Source organism: Pristiophorus japonicus, chromosome 14, assembly GCF_044704955.1.
Source record: "Pristiophorus japonicus isolate sPriJap1 chromosome 14, sPriJap1.hap1, whole genome shotgun sequence".
Taxonomy (NCBI): domain Eukaryota; kingdom Metazoa; phylum Chordata; class Chondrichthyes; family Pristiophoridae; genus Pristiophorus; species Pristiophorus japonicus.
In genome coordinates, this window is record NC_091990.1 from 157,563,386 (window position 1) to 157,580,438 (window position 17,053).

Below are 17,053 nucleotides of genomic sequence, written 5' to 3' on the forward strand. Positions count from 1 at the left end.
AACATGTCCAGCAACACAGAATACAAAGGCAAAGCAGGAGTGTGGTCCCCAGCCCCCATACATTGCAACAAATTGCATACACCCAGATGGAGATATAAAACAGCCACCACCTGCGGACCTCACTTTCCTTTCATGCTCCCCTTCTTTACCCCTCCTCAGTGACTGTTTGATGAGCTCCTCAGGCGGTGCCTCACTGGGGGGGGGGGATGAAGGCAGATGCGGTCGTTGCACAGGTACAGGAGCGGGGGATGCCGAGGGGGCAACATTCTCTGATGCAGAAGCAGGATCTTGGTCCTTGCTCTCATCTGTTGTTCGCAGTGGTGGTGCGGAACCTAGGGGTGGAGTGCTGCACTCGGGGACCACTGGGAGGCCTGTGGCAGCAGTGTTCCTGGCTATCGCATCCAGGACCACCGCCATCCACGGAATGTACTCGGTCATGGTGGCCAGCTGTCGGGATAGGCCCCCCAATGCTTCGATGAGCTGGTCACCAATGTCTACAGTCCTCCTGGACAACTGTACCATCTCTCCACTGTCATGTGGCGCTCATGGAACAGACCTGCCACATCCACGAGATCTCCGCAGGTGCTTGGGGCCGGTACTTCCAGAGTGGAGGCGGGAATGACCGGAGGACCACTAGATGGCCTTGGGGTGGAATGGCTTCTGGAGCGTGGAGATGCAGGTTCCTCGAAGTCCACGCTCTCATCCGTGGAGAACAGACACAGCGGATTGACGGGTGAGAATCGGAGCTCCTTAGCACCAGATGTTCGATTGTCCGGAGAGTCAGGTCCCGCGCCACCACCTTAAGGCCTCTGTGGTCTTGCCTTGGATCGTGCTGCTGGCTGAGCTGCAAAACACAAATGAGGTTATTGGAGGAGAAAGGGGTGCTAGGGTCACAAGGTGAGTCCAACGCTACACACGGCATATGCACGCTAAAAGCACCACCGCTCTCAAAATCATAGCAGACATCACATTTCATGACCATCAACACATTGTGCATTGCAATGATTTTCATTAGGCCAGCATTATTTCTATGACACTTTTAGAAATCATCTATCATATATAATTGTTCGGATATAAGTGGATGTGGCACCTATTGACTTTACATCACGCAATGGTGTAAACTTTACTCACGTGGCATCACCTCGTTGGTTGCCAATAAGACAACCTCGGCTATCTCAGTCCATATCCTCTGGTATGCCTTTGGGGTGGGCTTCCCACGCCCTCCCTGTATCAAATCACCCCAGCATGACTCAACCTCCTGCACGAGGGAGGCATTTGCCTCGTCTGAGAACCTCCTGGCTCTTTTGTGCCCTCCAACGTGCTCCTCTCCCACGTCACTGCTCTCTCCAGCATCAGTTTCCACAATATGCTGTGATGCCTCCTCCTCTCTCTCTCCATTATAGGCCAAATTCAGGCAAATATATGGCTGGTAACAGCTATTTTTTGTTTGCCTACTTGCTGTGAAGCTCTAAAGTCTCCCTCCTTCCTCCCAAAGCAACCACACCACACCCAGACACACCTTCAGTCCCTCTGAGCTCCCTCTCTCTCTGTCTCCTCTTCTGCGCATGTCATTGTCATGTATTCAACCAGCATTGTAACCCATGGATAATCTGACCTAATTTGTACACTGTGAGAACAATGACCACTAGGTGGTGAACTTATGGTAGACACTCCTAGTCTGGACCTTCAGGTATAAAAGGGGAAGCACCACCCACTTCCATCACTTCAGTGCTAAGGAATAAAGGACAGGTCACAGACTAACCTTCTCTCAAGCATGGGCCTTGTGTGCATTTATACTGTATAGTAAGGACGTATCAATGGCGACAAGAAGCTGGGATTTAAACCATGCGAGCATGGCCACTAGCAGAACAGATGAGAGATACTGCATTAAGGAATGGTTGGGACAGAGATTCAACATTGTTAAAGCAGCACACAGTTCTCCAGGCAGACAAGGACAATCGGGCATGCCCCAACATGTAGTCGAACCCACAGGGGCAGTCGGGGACGATCAACTGGCAAGGGACCTTTTGTTTCCAACAACAGCTCATGTTGGAGGCGTGGAGGCACATACTCAGCCAGAGTTTGCAGAGATGAGCAAAATACTTGCAGAAATTGCAGAAATGAACGCTGGGGGAAATCGCTGGAAGCTGAAGTTCAGCGAGTTCATGTGGAGCACGTATACAGTTCATACACTAGGACGCCACCGATAATGATGAAAGTGCTCCTCAATGGCATCCCAGTATCAATGGAGCTAGACACGGGGGCCAGCCAGTCCCTGATGGGTATCAAACAGTTCGAAAAGTTTGACCTCCAAGGCCAGGAGGCCAAAATTATCGGCGATTGACACACAGCTACGGACTTACACAAAGGAGATCATTCCGGTGCTAGGTAGCGCCACGGTAGTCGTGACCCACAAAGATTCGGAGAACAGGTAGCCACTCTGGGTTGTCCCGGGGGACGGTCCCGCACTACTGGGAGGAGTTGGCTTGCTGTCAAGAACTGGAAATGGGGCGATGTCAATGCAATTTCCTCTGTGGAGCGAGTATCATTCTCACAGATCCTGGACAAATTTGACTCACGATTTCAACCCGGCATTGGCACTTTCATGGGGACCAAGGTAGTGATTCACATAAACCCGGACACCAGGCCAGTACATCACAAGGCCAGAGTGGTGCCATACGTGATGCGGGAGAAGATAGAAGGCGAATTAGACCGCCTGCTGAGGGAAGGCATCATCTCACCAGTTGAATTCAGTGACTGGGCAAGCCCGATTGTGCCGGTGCTCAAGGCGGATGGGTCGGTCAAGATATGTGGTGATTACAAGACCACCATCAATCGGGTGTCACTCCAAGACCAGTACCCGCTACCGAGAGCGGAGGACCTCTTTGCGACGCTATCCGGTGGTAAACTTTTTTCAAAATTGGACCTGACCTCAGCTTACATGACCCAGGAGCTGACGAGTGAGTCGAAGAAGCTGACCACCATCACGACACACAAGGGGTTGTTTGAGTACAACAGATGTCCGTTCGGGATTCGATCGGCTGCCGTAATCTTCCAACGAAACATGGAAAGCCTCCTCAAGTCGATTCCAGGGACGGTGGTTTTTCAGGATGACATCTTCATCACGGGTTACGATACTGAAGAACACCTCCACAACCTGGAGGAGGTGCTACGCAGACTGGACCGGGTAGGGCAGCGACTGAAAAAGGCGAAGTGCGTCTTCCTAGCTCCAGAGGTAGAATTCCTGAGGATGAGGGTAGCAGCAGATGGGATCAGCCCTACTGCGTCCAAGATGGAAGCAATCCAGAGAGCACCCAGACCCCGTAACATGACGGGGCTGCGTTCGTTCCTGGGGCTCCTGAACTATTTTGGTAACTTTCTTCCCAAATTGAGCACGCTGCTAGAGCCGCTACATGTGCTCCTACGCAAAGGTCACGAATGGATCTGGGGGGGCAGCCAAGAAAGGGCTTTTAACATAGCATGCAATTTGTTATGTTCCAACAATCTGTTAACGCTATTTGACCCATGTAAGAAACTTGTGTTAATGTGCGATGCGTCGTCCTATGGTGTCGGGTGTGTGTTGCAGCATGTCAATGCCAAGGGTCAGTTACAGCCGGTAGCTTATACCTCCAGAAGTCTGTCCCAGGCAGAAAGGAGCTACGGGATGGTAGAAAAGGAGGCGCTCGCATGTGTATATGCTGTAAAGAAAATGCACCAGTACCTGTTTGGCAGGAAATTTGAGCTGGAGACAGATCACAAACCCCTAACGACCCTTTTGGCTGGCAACAGGGCCATAAATGCAAACGCATCGGCCCACATACAGAGGTGGGCACTCACGTTAGTCGCCTTGACTATACAATTGGCACAGACCGGGCACCGAAAATTGCGCCGATGCACTCAGCAGGCTCCCACTAGCCACCACTGAGGGGACTACCGAGCATGCTGCTGAGATGGTCATGGCTGTTGAAGCTTTCGGAAGCAAAGGCTCACCCATGACAGCCCGTCAGATTAAAGTCTGGACAAATAGAGACCCGCTATTGTCTCTAGTCAAGAAATGTGTCCTGAATGGGGACTGGGCAGCCACGTACAGGGCATGCCCTGAGAAATTTAAACCATTTCACAGGCGCAAGGATGAACTCTCGATTCAGGCCGATTGCCTACTGTGGGGAAACCACATAGTCATGCCCCAGCTGGGCAGAGAGGTGTTCATCAGAGAATTCCACAATGAGCACCCGGGCATTGTCATGATGAAGGCAATTGCCAGATCACACATTTGGTGGCCAGGGATAGACGCAGATCTGGAACTTTGTGTTCGCAGGTGCAACACGTGTGCCCAGCTGGGCAATGTGCCCAGGGAAGCCCCCCTTAACCCCTGGCCATGGCCCGCCAAGCCTTGGTCACACATCCATGTGGACTATGCAAATCCTTTCATGGGAAAAATGTTTTTGGTTGTTGTAGACGCCTACTCCAAATGGATCGAGTGTGACATTTTAAATTCAAACACATCCTCTGCCACGGTAGAAAGTCTACGGGCAATGTTCGCCGCCCACGGTCTACTGGACATCTTGGTCAGCGACAATGGTCCGTGCTTCACAAGCACTGAATTCCAGGACTTCATGGCAGGCAATAGAATTAACCATGTCAGAACGGCACTGTTCAAGCCGGCCTCAAACAGCCAAGCAGAACAAGCAGTGCAGATAATCAAACAGGGGATGCTCAGAATCCAAGGGGGTTCCCTACAAAGCCGCTTATCACGCCTCCTGTTGGCCTACAGATCCCGACCACACTCGCTCACAGGGGTTCCATTCGCAGAGCTGCTAATGAAAAGGACGCTCAAAACCCGGTTATCCCTTATACACCCCACCATGAAAGAAATGTCGAGAGCAGGCGCCAGTCACAATATGACTACCATGACAGGAATGCGAGGGCGCGATGTATTGATGTAAATTACCCTGTTTTTGTCCTCAACTACGCTGCAGAGCCCAAATGGCTCGCAGGCACTGTGATTGCCAAAGAGGGAAATAGGATTCTGGTAGTTAAACTTACCAATGGACAAATCTGCCGCAAACACGTGGATCAAACAAAAAGGAGGTTCAGCAACCCCATAGAAGAAGCAGAGGAAGAACACGATATAGAGTTCACTCCACCACAGGTAACCGAACACCGGAACCAAAGGAAGGAGAGCCCAGTCACTGTGGGCAGTCCGGATAGGCCTGAGGCACCGCAAACAGCAGACACTCAGGCCAGCGCCCAGCAACCGGAGCCCCAACTCAGGCGCTCTACAAGAGAGCGTAAACCACCAGAGAGACTCAACCTGTGATCTCAATAAGACTTTGCGGGGGAGGTGATGTCATGTATTCAACCAGCATTGTAACCCATGTATAATCTGACCTAAGTTGTACACTGTGAGAACAATGACCACTAGGTGGTGAACTTGTGGGAGACACTCCTAACCTGGACCTTTAGGTAAAAAAGGGGAAGCTCCACCCACTTCCATCACTTGAATGCTAAGGAATAAAGGACAGGTCACAGACTGACCTTCTCTCAAGCATGGGCCTCGTGTGCATTTATACTGTATCGTAAGGACGTATTGGTCATGATGACCCTTGACCTCCTGAATCATGGGAATCGAGCGTTGCCATGCCATTGCTAAGGACAGCCACACTTTACGGCAGAAGGTCAAAAAAATTTAACGCTACCGCCCATTTTATGTCACTCGCGGTAACGCCCATTTTCAAAAATGGAGACTAGGTGCTTTGAGAATGGGCAAGAAGTTGGCAATCTGAAAACTCTTTTTTAATGCCCACACCGGAAATATCGCCCCACAAAAAGTGGAGGTTCTAGCCCATAGTTTCAAATTGTGAAACATGTAACACCTATCAATCGAGCCAACCAAAAGAACCATTGATAAGTCACGACCTCCCTCAGAGACCGTGGGAAAAGATTGGTTGTAATATTTTCACACTCGATGACAAAGACTACAAATGCACAGTGGATTACTACTCAGACTGTTTCAAGATAGACAATCAAACACCTCAAGAAACATTTCTCTCACCACGGTATTCCAGACAAGGTTCAATCTGACAATGGACCTCCCTTCAACTCACAACAGTTCACAAACTTTGCCACAGAATATGGATTCGATCATGCATCAAGCTCACCAGAATATCCACAAAGCTATGGAAAGGTTGAGAACGTGGTTAAGCTCGCAAAGCGGTTAATCAAGAAGTCAAAGAAAGACTGCGGTGACTTCTACATGAACCTTCTCATCTGGCAAAACACACCAACTGAAGGCCTTGATAGCTCGCCAGCACAACGCTTACTCGGTCACCGCATAAAGACAAACATTACAATTGCAAATGAACTACTTAAGCCAAGGATCATACACGACATTAGCGTCAACAAAGAAAGGAACCATGCCAAACAAGTACACTACTATAACAGAGGTGCTGCAGCACTTCCTACACTGCAGGAAGGAGAAGCAGTGAGACTGAAACAAACATGAGAAAGCAAAGAGTGGCAAAAAGCTCAGGTTCAGAAACAAGTCGGCATTCGTTCATATCAGATCATTTGAGAAGATGGCCGTGAGTATCGCAGAAATAGGAAACATCTGAAAAAGAGCGCTGAGACATTCATCGAAACTCCAGAGATCTCAGTGACACCCACAGACGATCCACTGCCAACATAGTCAACTAACACAAGCAACAGCACTTCAACAACAACACGTGAAAACAGGGATATGTTGCCTGATATTTCCCCTCAGAGCACTGATAAAGAGACTAAAAACATCACTGCACAGAACACCACTGAAACAACCAGTTTGAGGCAAAGCAACAGAATCTGCACAACACCAAAATACCTAGAGCATTATGTACAGAAATAAGAAATCATGGTCACTGGACACTTGGATAAAGAATTAATAAGACAAGAGTCTTGTTGTTGTTTGTTAAACTTGTAGTTGTTTAATACATGTATTCATAAGAAGTTACCTACCTGTTTATACTGAAGCTAATTTTAATTAATTTTTATTTCTTATGAAATGATAGGTGTAACAAGATAATGTGTAGCACCCTCTAGCTAAGAGGTATCGATATAATGTATAGTGCCCTCTAGCTAGGAGATGTAGGGAGCTGTATTGAGAGAGAAGGTCTGTGAAGGAACGTCATCTTAAGCTCCACATGGTTGTCTGAGATCTCGCAGATAAAGAGTTAATTTGAACCAAGAGTGTTCAAGAGACTATAAAATACAGATCCCATTTTCAGAAATCTAAAATATATCAATAACATTTAAAATTCATCACAGCTCCAGAGCCCAGAGAACACATTGTGAAAAAAGGTATCTGAAGAGGATTATTAAACAACTATTTCAAAAACTGCACTTGTACGGTGGAGTTTATTATTCAAAGAATCATACAGCACAGAAGGAAGCCATTCAGCGCATCCTGATTATGACGTTTTTTTTTATTTGTTCCTGGGATTTGGGCGCCGCTGGCAAGGCCAGCATTTATTGCCCATCCCTAATTGCCCTTGAGAAGGTAGTGGTGAGCCACCTTCTTGAACCGCTGCAGTCCATGTGGTGAAAGTACTCCCACAGTGCTGTTAGGGTGGGAGTTCCAGGATTTTGACCCAGTGACAATGAAGGAATGGCAAAATATTTCCAAGTCAGGATGATGTGTGACTTGGAGGGGAACTTGGAGGTGATAGTGCCTCCATGCCCCTACTGCCCTTGTCCCTCTAGGTGCAGCCACAATGCGCTGGTGGCGGAGGGAGTGAATGTTTAAGATGGTGAATGAGGTGCCACTCAAGCGGGCTGCTTTGTCCTGGATGATGTCAAGCCTCTTGAATGTTGTTCGAACTGCATTCAATCAGACAAGTGTCGAGTATTCCTTCACATGCCTGACTTGTGCCTTGTAGATAGTGGAAAGGCTTTGGGGAGTCAGGAGGTGAGACACTCGTTGAAGAATACCCAGACTCTGACCTGGTCTTGTTGCCACAGTATTTATGTGGCTGGTCCAGTTAAGTTTCTGGTCAATAATGACCCCCAAGACACTGATGGTGGAGGATTTGGTGATGCCAATGCTGTTGAATGCCACAGTTGCTGGTTCAAAACCAGTGGTTACTAAAATGTCCATCTACACTACTGGCTGGGCACTAAGATATCATGGGCTTGGGAGACACTGCCAAAGAAACCTTGATGAGTTGCTGCAGTGCATTCTGTTGTTTGTTTTGCTGCAGTAGCTCTGTTTTTTCACACAGTATGACATGCTCATTAATTCAAGAGCTGTCTCATTTTATTAGATTACCTGCTCAAAGAAACTCCCATCTCATGTCTAGCTGACACCTGTGCATGCATTCAATACTGCCTCGTTTTCTTCCCTAATTACTCCATGATTGTACTAAATTCTTCCTTAATGTAATCAAAAGAAATCATTATCTTTTCATAAACTCCTTGGGGAACTCATCCGACTTGTTTACTCATGTATTCAACCAGCTAAATATAAAGAGTCCTAATTCACGTGTATGAAATAATTAATGTCCTATCTGGAGACATCATAGGCCCTTCTTACTTTATCCAATGGCAGTATTTATTGTAACAGTGAAACTGATTTTGAGATCCTGCTCTGAGAAAGGATATCACTGGAATTCAAGCAACTTTTTACTGATAACTAAGGAGGTGCAGATAACCTGGCATTTTAAGCATAAGTTGGTTTATTTAGCCTTGAAAAGACATGCCATAATCATATTGAATGGTGGTGCCAGCTCAAAGGGCCGAATGGCCTACTCCTGCACCTATTTTCTATGTTTCTATGTTTCTATGCAACGTGTTTGCAAGTACTTGGATCTGTCCAAAGAGCAGTAATATACTATGAAGCTTGTGACTGTGTCTCAGTGCTGTATTAGGGTGTATTTACTCTGCAACTTCAAACTTCAGCATAGCGTGAAGCTGCTTCATACCATCCTAAGGTTCTGGTGTCAATTCAATCTGGCTCTGGAACAAAGTTGAAAAAGACACCCTGGAAGAGGAAATCTTACTCCACTGCATGGAGTCTAAATCCAGTGCGGTGTCAAATCGGATGTAAAAAACATCCAGAAGTAACCTTGAACCTCTTGAATATATTTTACACCTACCTTCAATAAATTGAAAAGTCAAGAGACTTCGAATGTCTGAGCCATTGGGGTAGTTCCTCTCTCATGGGCAGTAGAATTCAAGTCACCCAGACAGCATAAACAGAGGTTTTCCGGCAGCTAATGGACATAAATTTATGAAACTATCAATGTCCTCCAGTACCCAATGGTCATAGAAGTTTTCAAGGGAAGTCGTAAGCGCAATGGGGTCATACTCCTTGGGCACCCAGGTGCCCACTGGGTGAAAAGTGATTTTGTCTGAGCCACAGAATGGACATGTAGACAGGATTTCAAACACTGATTTAAAATGGCTACGGTACTGATTTAAAACCACTGTGCTCTGCAATATGCAGCAACCCAGGTCTTCAATGGTGCCAAGGATTCCCAAATACAGAGCCTTCCACTGGGGATACTTGGCCATTGGGTTGATAAAATCTGTCAGGTGGTTTCTGGTTGAAGACACAGGTTAGGCATTTGAAAGCATGTAGCAGTAAAGAATACAGAAAAGCCCTCCATGCAAAATAGAATGACACAGCATGGGATTTCGGACAGTACTTCTGTAGTCCTTTGAGTCATCTTGATACACCAAGCAGAGTTAGGGCTAAATACGGATTTTAATTAGTGGGTGGGATTTGGTGGCAAGATAACCAGGTGGCTAACACATCCATCCTGCCACCACCCTGCATCTCTTTGACTCAGTAACCCTTGCGGCAAGAGTTCATCTCGCACATTTGCTTATAAAGCAGGGTATAGGCAAGTGAAAATACCAGAAGAGTGGTTCAGTGAGTATCACTGCCTGTTCGGTCAGGAGAGACTAAACTGAAAGAGAACCAGGCTCCAGACATTCAGCAGATCAGAGAAATCCAGCAGAAACTAACGTGAAAGAGCTGCCTGTCAGTTCAGGCCAACTAGCTGTGGAACAAAATCGTCGCCAGGGCACATCAATTCACAGAATTCTCAATGTTTCCGCATCTCCAAAGGGTCTGTGAAGGAAAACTTAGATCCAGTGTTTTCCTTTGTCCCAGAAGAATCAGTCAGTTCAGACCTTGACAACAAATTTACGCGGAGGGATCAGAGCATAGCAGCCATCAGCTGGTCTGTGACCTAGTCTCTCCCTCTGTAGGGAAACACTCGGGGCAGTCCTGTTCAATGTCCAACCTAGTTCAGTCCAGTTTGCTGGTCAGGCATTTTAGTGGGGCTTAGATAGACTCCAAGGTGCAACTAATGGATAATGCTCCAGCTGAAAAAGTGAAGCTTCTCCAGTAAGTAGTCCACGTGCCACCAGCAGTGGCAGAGCACTCTTGCTGACACTCGCAGATTCTCTGCAGGTCAACTAGATTCCTTGCCCTGATGAATATGCTATTGTCATAAGCCGAAAGGACAGCTACCATGCCCAGCTCCTTGTGAAAGAGGTGACAATAGAATACATTTAGCTGGACCTGGTGCTTTTCTGACATATTCCTTTTCCAAAGCTAAAAGTTGTCCTGAACCCGGGTGCCCACAAAGCGCATTCATGATACATTCTGTTCAATACCTTCTTCTGATCTATGAAAAGGAAGGTACTCAGTCAACATTCTGAGAATAGTAGATAAAGTCCCCAATGAATCTAATTGTAGGAGCTGCATCCTGGGACTCTGTAGGACTGATCAGAGTAGCTCATGTTGGCCAACACAAAGGAAAGCTTAGCAGTCAAGACAGCTTATCATAAAAAAATGATAAGCTGTGTTGAGGAAGGAGACCTGGCACCAGTTCTTTAAGTGTTGTAGGTCCAATTTCATGGGCACCAGGACAATTGAAGCCCTGTTCCAAAAAGGTGTCGTCTCCTCAGTCACCAGTCCTTAACGCAAAACATCCCAGAATACCTCGTAGATCTCCGCAATCAATCTATCAGTGCCTGGAGCATTGTTATGGGGCATCTGTTTGAGTACAATGGTTAACAATGCCTCATGTCATCCATTGTCCTCCAGTTTTAACTTTGGCAGATCCTCCACAAATCTTTACGGATCTCATTACTGGTTGAATCTGGAGATAAAAGGGTGTGCTGTTAATCACCTCAGATCCATAACAAAGAATCTATCATTGGCTGCCACCTCAATGAGCTGCTTCTGGAACTTCTTTGCCAAAGCCTCTTTTCCAGACAGTAGAAAAAGGTCAAGTCGTGGTCCACAGACCCAATTGACCTTGCAGGTAATTAAATGCATCCTTCTTCTCTTCATACGTTGCCTGCAGGACAGGATCTGCAATGGTAATGGCCAGTGAGAATTTAGATCAAGGACATCCTTCTGTGACCCACTTATCATTCCTGCCTCGCATGCTCCTGGTAGAAGACATGGGGCTAGATTTTACACTTTTGTACAGATCGCCCAAAACTGGGCATTATTTCTGGCGTGGGCAGTAAAAATGGGTTTTCAGATCACCGGCTTGTCGCCCATTCTCAAAGCCCCTAGTCTCCATTTTTGAAATTGGGCGTTACCGCGAGCGATATAAAATGGGCGTTAGCGTTAAATCTCTCTGACCTTCTGCCGCAAAGTGTCACTGTCCTTAGCAACGGCATGGCAACGCTCGATTCTCGTGATTCAGGAGATCAAGGGTCATCATGACATGTGCATAAGAGGAGACAGAGAGAGAGAGAGAGCTGAGAGGGAGTGAAGGCGTGTGTGGGTGTGGTGTGGCTGCTTTGGGAGGAAGGAGGGAGAGTTTAGAGCTTTAGAGCAAATTGGGCCAAAAAAAATCAGCTGTTACCAGCCAGATATTTGCCCGAATTTGGTGCCTATAATGAAGGGAGAGGAGGAGGTGACACAGCACGCTGTGGAGACTGACACTGGCGAGAGCAGTGAGTTGGGAGAGGAGCACATTGGAGGCGCAAAAGAGTGAGGAGGTTCTTGGACGAGGCAAATGCCTCCCTCCTACAGGAAGTCACGTTACACTGGGGTGATTTGACACAGTGTAACTTCACGGTGGGGCGGACAATAATCAAGGGAATAATGGAGGCATGTGAAAAAGGAACAGCAGTAATCATGGGGGATTTTAACCTACATATCGATTGGTCAAATCAAATCGCATGGGGTAGCCTTGAGGAGGAATTCATAGAATGCATATGGGATTGTTTCTTTGAACAGTGTGTTACAGAACCTACAAGGGAGCAAGCTATCTTAGATCTGGTCCTGTGTAATGAGACAGGAATAACAAACAATCTCCTAGTAAAAGATCCTCTCGGAATGAGATTGAGGGTGAGGAAGTAGTGTCTCAAACAAGCGTACTATGCTTAAACAAAGGGGACTACAGTGGGATGAGGGCAGAGTTGGCTAAAGTAGACTGGGAACACAGACTAAATGGTGGCACAATTGAGGAACAGTGGAGGACTTTTAAGGAGCTCTTTCATAGTGCTCAACAAAAATATATTCCAGTGAAAAAGAAGGGCGGTAAGAGAAGGGATAACCAGCCGTGGATAACCAAGGAAATAAAGGAGAGTATCAAATTAAAAACCAATGCGTATAAGGTGGCCAAGGTTAGTGGGAAACTAGAAGATTGGGAAAATGTGGGAAGGGAGGACCTTGAGACAATCACTATCACTAGGGGGGTAGTGCTGGACAGGCTAATGGGACTCAAGGTAGACAAGTCTACTGATCCTGATGAAATGCATCCCAGGGTATTAAAAGAGATGGCGGAAGTTATAGCAGATGCATTCGTTATAATCTACCAAAATTCTCTGGACTCTGGGGAGGTACCAGCGGATTGGAAAGCAGCTAATGTAACGCCTCTGTTTAAAAAAGGGGGCAGACAAAAGGCAGGTAACTATAGGCCGGTTAGTTTAACATCTGTAGTGGGGAAAATGCTTGAAGCTATCATTAAGGAAGAAATAGCGGGACATCTAGATAGGAATAGTGCAATCAAGCAGACGCAACATGGATTCATGAAGGGGAAATCATGTTTAACTAATTTACTGGAATTCTTTGAGGATATAATGAGCATGGTGGATAGAGGTGTACCGATGGATGTATTTCGGTTTTCAAAAGGCATTCGATAAGGTGCCATACATAGGATCGGTGCCGGGACCACAACTGTTTAGAATATACATAGATGACCTGGAAGAGGGGACAGAGTGTAGTGTGACAAAATTTTCAGATGACACAAAGATTAGTGGGTTGTGTAGAGGACACAGAGAGGCTGCAAAGAGATTTAGATAGGTTAAGCGAATGGGCTAAGGTTTGGCAGATGGAATACAATGTCGGAAAATGTGAGGTCATCCACCTTGGAAAAAAGAACATCAAAAGGGAATATTATTTGAATGGGGAGAAATTACAACATGCTGTGGTGCAGAGGGACCTGGGGGTCCTTGTGCATGAATCCCAAAAAGTTAGTGTGCAGGTGCAGCAGGTAATCAGGAAGGCGAATGGAATGTTGGCCTTCATTGCGAGAGGGATGGAGTACAAAAGCAGGGAGGTCCTGCTGAATCTGTACAGGGTATTGGTGAGGCCGCACCTGGAGTACTGCATGCAGTTTTGATCACCTTAAGGAAGGATATACTAGCTTTGGAGGGGGTACAGAGACGATTCACTAGGCTGATTCCGAAGATGAGGGGGTTACCTTATGATGATAGATTGAGTAGACTGGGTCTTTACTCGTTGGCGTTCAGAAGGATGAGGGGTCATCTTATAGAAACATTTAAAATAATGAAAGGGATAGACAAGATAGAGGCAGAGAGGTTGTTTTCACTGGTCGGGGAGACTAGAACTAGAGGGCACAGCCTCAAAATACAGGGGAGCCAATTTAAAACCGAGTTGAGAAGGAATTTCTTCTCCCAGAGGGTTGTGAATCTGTGTAATTCTCTGCCCAAGGAAGCAGTTGAGGCTAGCTCATTGAATGTATTTAAATCACAGATCGATAGATTTTTAACCAATAAGGGAATTAAGGGTTATGGGGAGCGGGCGGGTAAGTGGAGCCGAGTCCACGGCCAGATCAGCCATGATCTTGTTGAATGACGGAGCAGGCTCGAGGCACTAGATGGCCTACTCCTGTTCCTAATTCTTATGTTCTTATGAATTCACCTGATTCTGACTGCAAGGGACCTACATTAGTCTGCACTAATATTTTTCTCTTCACATATCTATAGAAGCTTTTGCAGTCAGTTTTTATGTTCCCTGCAAGCTTATTTTGTGCAGTAACCTTTTATGTGGCACCTTGTCAAATGCCTTCTGGAAGTCCAAATACACCAGATCCACTGGTTCCCTTTTATCCACCCTGTTCGTTACATCCTCAAAGAACTCCAGCAAATTTGTCAAACATGACTTCCCCTCTCATAAATCCATGCTGACTCTGTCTGACCGAATTTTGCTTTTCCAAAATGTCCTGCTACTGCTTCTTTAATAATGGACTCCAACATTTTCCCAACCACAGATGTTAGGCTAACTTGTCTATAGTTTCCTGCTTTTTGTCTGCCTCCTTTTTTAAATAGAAGCACTACATTTGCAGTTTTCTAATCTGCTGAGACCACCCCAGAATCCAGGGAATTTTGATAAATTACAACCAATGCATCCACAATCCCTGCCACTACTTCTCTTAAAACCCTAGGATGCAAGCCATCAGGTCCAGGGGATTTATCCACCTTTAGTCCCATTATCTTACTGAGTACCACCTCCTTAGTGATTGTGATTGTGTTAAGTTCCTCGCCCCGCTATAGCCACTTGACTATCCACTGTTGGAACATCCCCAGCATTGAAGCACTGACCACACTCAACCAGCTCTGTTAGGCAGGCCACATCATCCGCATGCCGGACACAAGACTCCCAAAGCAAGTGCTCGACTCGGAACTCCTACATGGCAAGCGATCCCCCGGTGGGCAGAAGAAATATTTCAAGGACACCCTCAAAGCCTTCTTGTTAAAGTGCAACATCCCCACCAACACCTGGGAGTCCCTGGCCAAAGACCACCCTAGGAGGAGGAAGAGCATCCGGGAGGGCGCTGAGCCCCTCGAGTCTCGTCGCCGAGAGCATGCAGAAAACAAGCGCAGGCAGCGGAAGGAGCGTGCGGCAAACCAGTGCCAACTACCCTTTCCTTCAATGACTGACTGTCCCACCTGTGACAGAGACTGTAATTCCCGTATTGGACTGTTCAGTCACCTGAGAACTCACTTTTGGAATGGAAGCAAGTCTTCCTCGATTTCGAGGGACTGCCTCTGATGATGACATTCTATTGGTCTCTTCTGAGTCAAGACTACTATCTCCATGGTAAATGTATACTCCCTTTAACTTGAGTATTGGCCAAACTGCCGCAAGAAAATAGAACACAGTGAATTAATTTATTAATTAACCTATTACCAACCTACAATCATCAAAATGACACATTTAAATTGTTTCTAGCATTGAGTAGGTAGAAGGAAGTAAATTACAATCAAATTAAATATTTAGTACTTGTGCCAATTATACCTGATGACGTTTAACTCCACATTCTTCTGGTCCTTCGCACTACAATTGTCTCTCACTGCTAACCACGCCTCAGTGGCAGCAACATCACCATTGTAGGCTCAAGCACCCCTTCCAAGACTTAAGCACATAATATATACTGAGGAAGAGCAGTACTGTCAGAGGTGGCCCTATCTGTCTGTTCAAATAGATATAAATAATCCCATGGCATTATTCGAAGAAGAACAAGGCCAGTCTCCTGGCCAACATATATCCCTCAATCAACGTCACTAAATCAGATTTATCTGGTCATTTATCTCATTGTTATTTGTGGGACTTTACTGTGTACAAATTGGCTGCTACATTACATTTCAAAAGTACCTCATTGGTTATGAAGTGTTTGGTATTTACTGAGGATGTGAGAGGTGCAAGATAAGTTATTTCTTTCTTTCTTTTCACTTCTTAAGGTCTTTTGCCTGCCTTCTGCTCCTACAGACTTCATTAAGTGTCCTCTTTAATTCAGGCTGATAGGGCTGACATTGGGCAAAGCAAAACAACTTCAAGTACCCCCCATCCCCCACCTCCAATAAGGAGGGCATGACTAATAATTACCAGAGGGACTGCTCAAACTAAAAATATATGTAACGGTGATTCATCAAACTGTAATAGTGACTTCAGCATATGTTAATATTTCATAGTTGTTTGAGTTCATCCCTGAACAATTTAAGAATTAGCTGCCGGTTTGAGACAGAATTCCCGAGTCAGCAAGCCTGCAAAATGGGGCTCGTTAGCAAGCATGAACTATTGCTGCATTTAATGTTGGTTTTGAATATTAAGACAGTTATTCCATCTCATTGACTCTTGGATTGCAAAGAAAATTAAAACAAGTTCAAATTAAGAGCTTTACTTCTGCTACATGGCAACAGGGCACTTAGAAAATAATATTAGGATTGGGCAGAGTCAACAGGGATTTATTTGAGTTTTTGAGATTGTAACTTGTAGAATAGATAAAGGGGAACCAGTGAATGTTATGTATTTGGATTTTCAGAAGACATTCGTTAAGGTGCCACACAACAGGTTATTAAACAAAATGAGGGCTCATGGGATTGGGGGTAATATACTCGCGTGGATTGAGGATTGGTCAATGGACAGAAAACGGAGAGTAGGAATAAATGGGTCATTTCAGGATGGCAGACTGTAACTAGTGGGGTGGCACAAGGATCAGTGCTTGGGCCTCAGCTATTCACAAACTATATCAATGATTTAGATGAGGGGACCAAATGTAATATATCCAAGTTTGCTGATGATACAAAGCTAGGTGGGAATGTAACTTGTGAGGAGGATGCAAAGAGGCTTCACGGGGATATTGACTGACTAAGTGAGTGGGCATAAACATGGCAAATGGAATATAATGTGGAGAAATATGACGCTATTCATTTTGGTAGGAAAAATAGAAAAACAGAGTATTTTTTAATCGGTGAGAGATTGGGAAATGTTGGTGTTCAGAGGGACCTGGGTGACATTGTA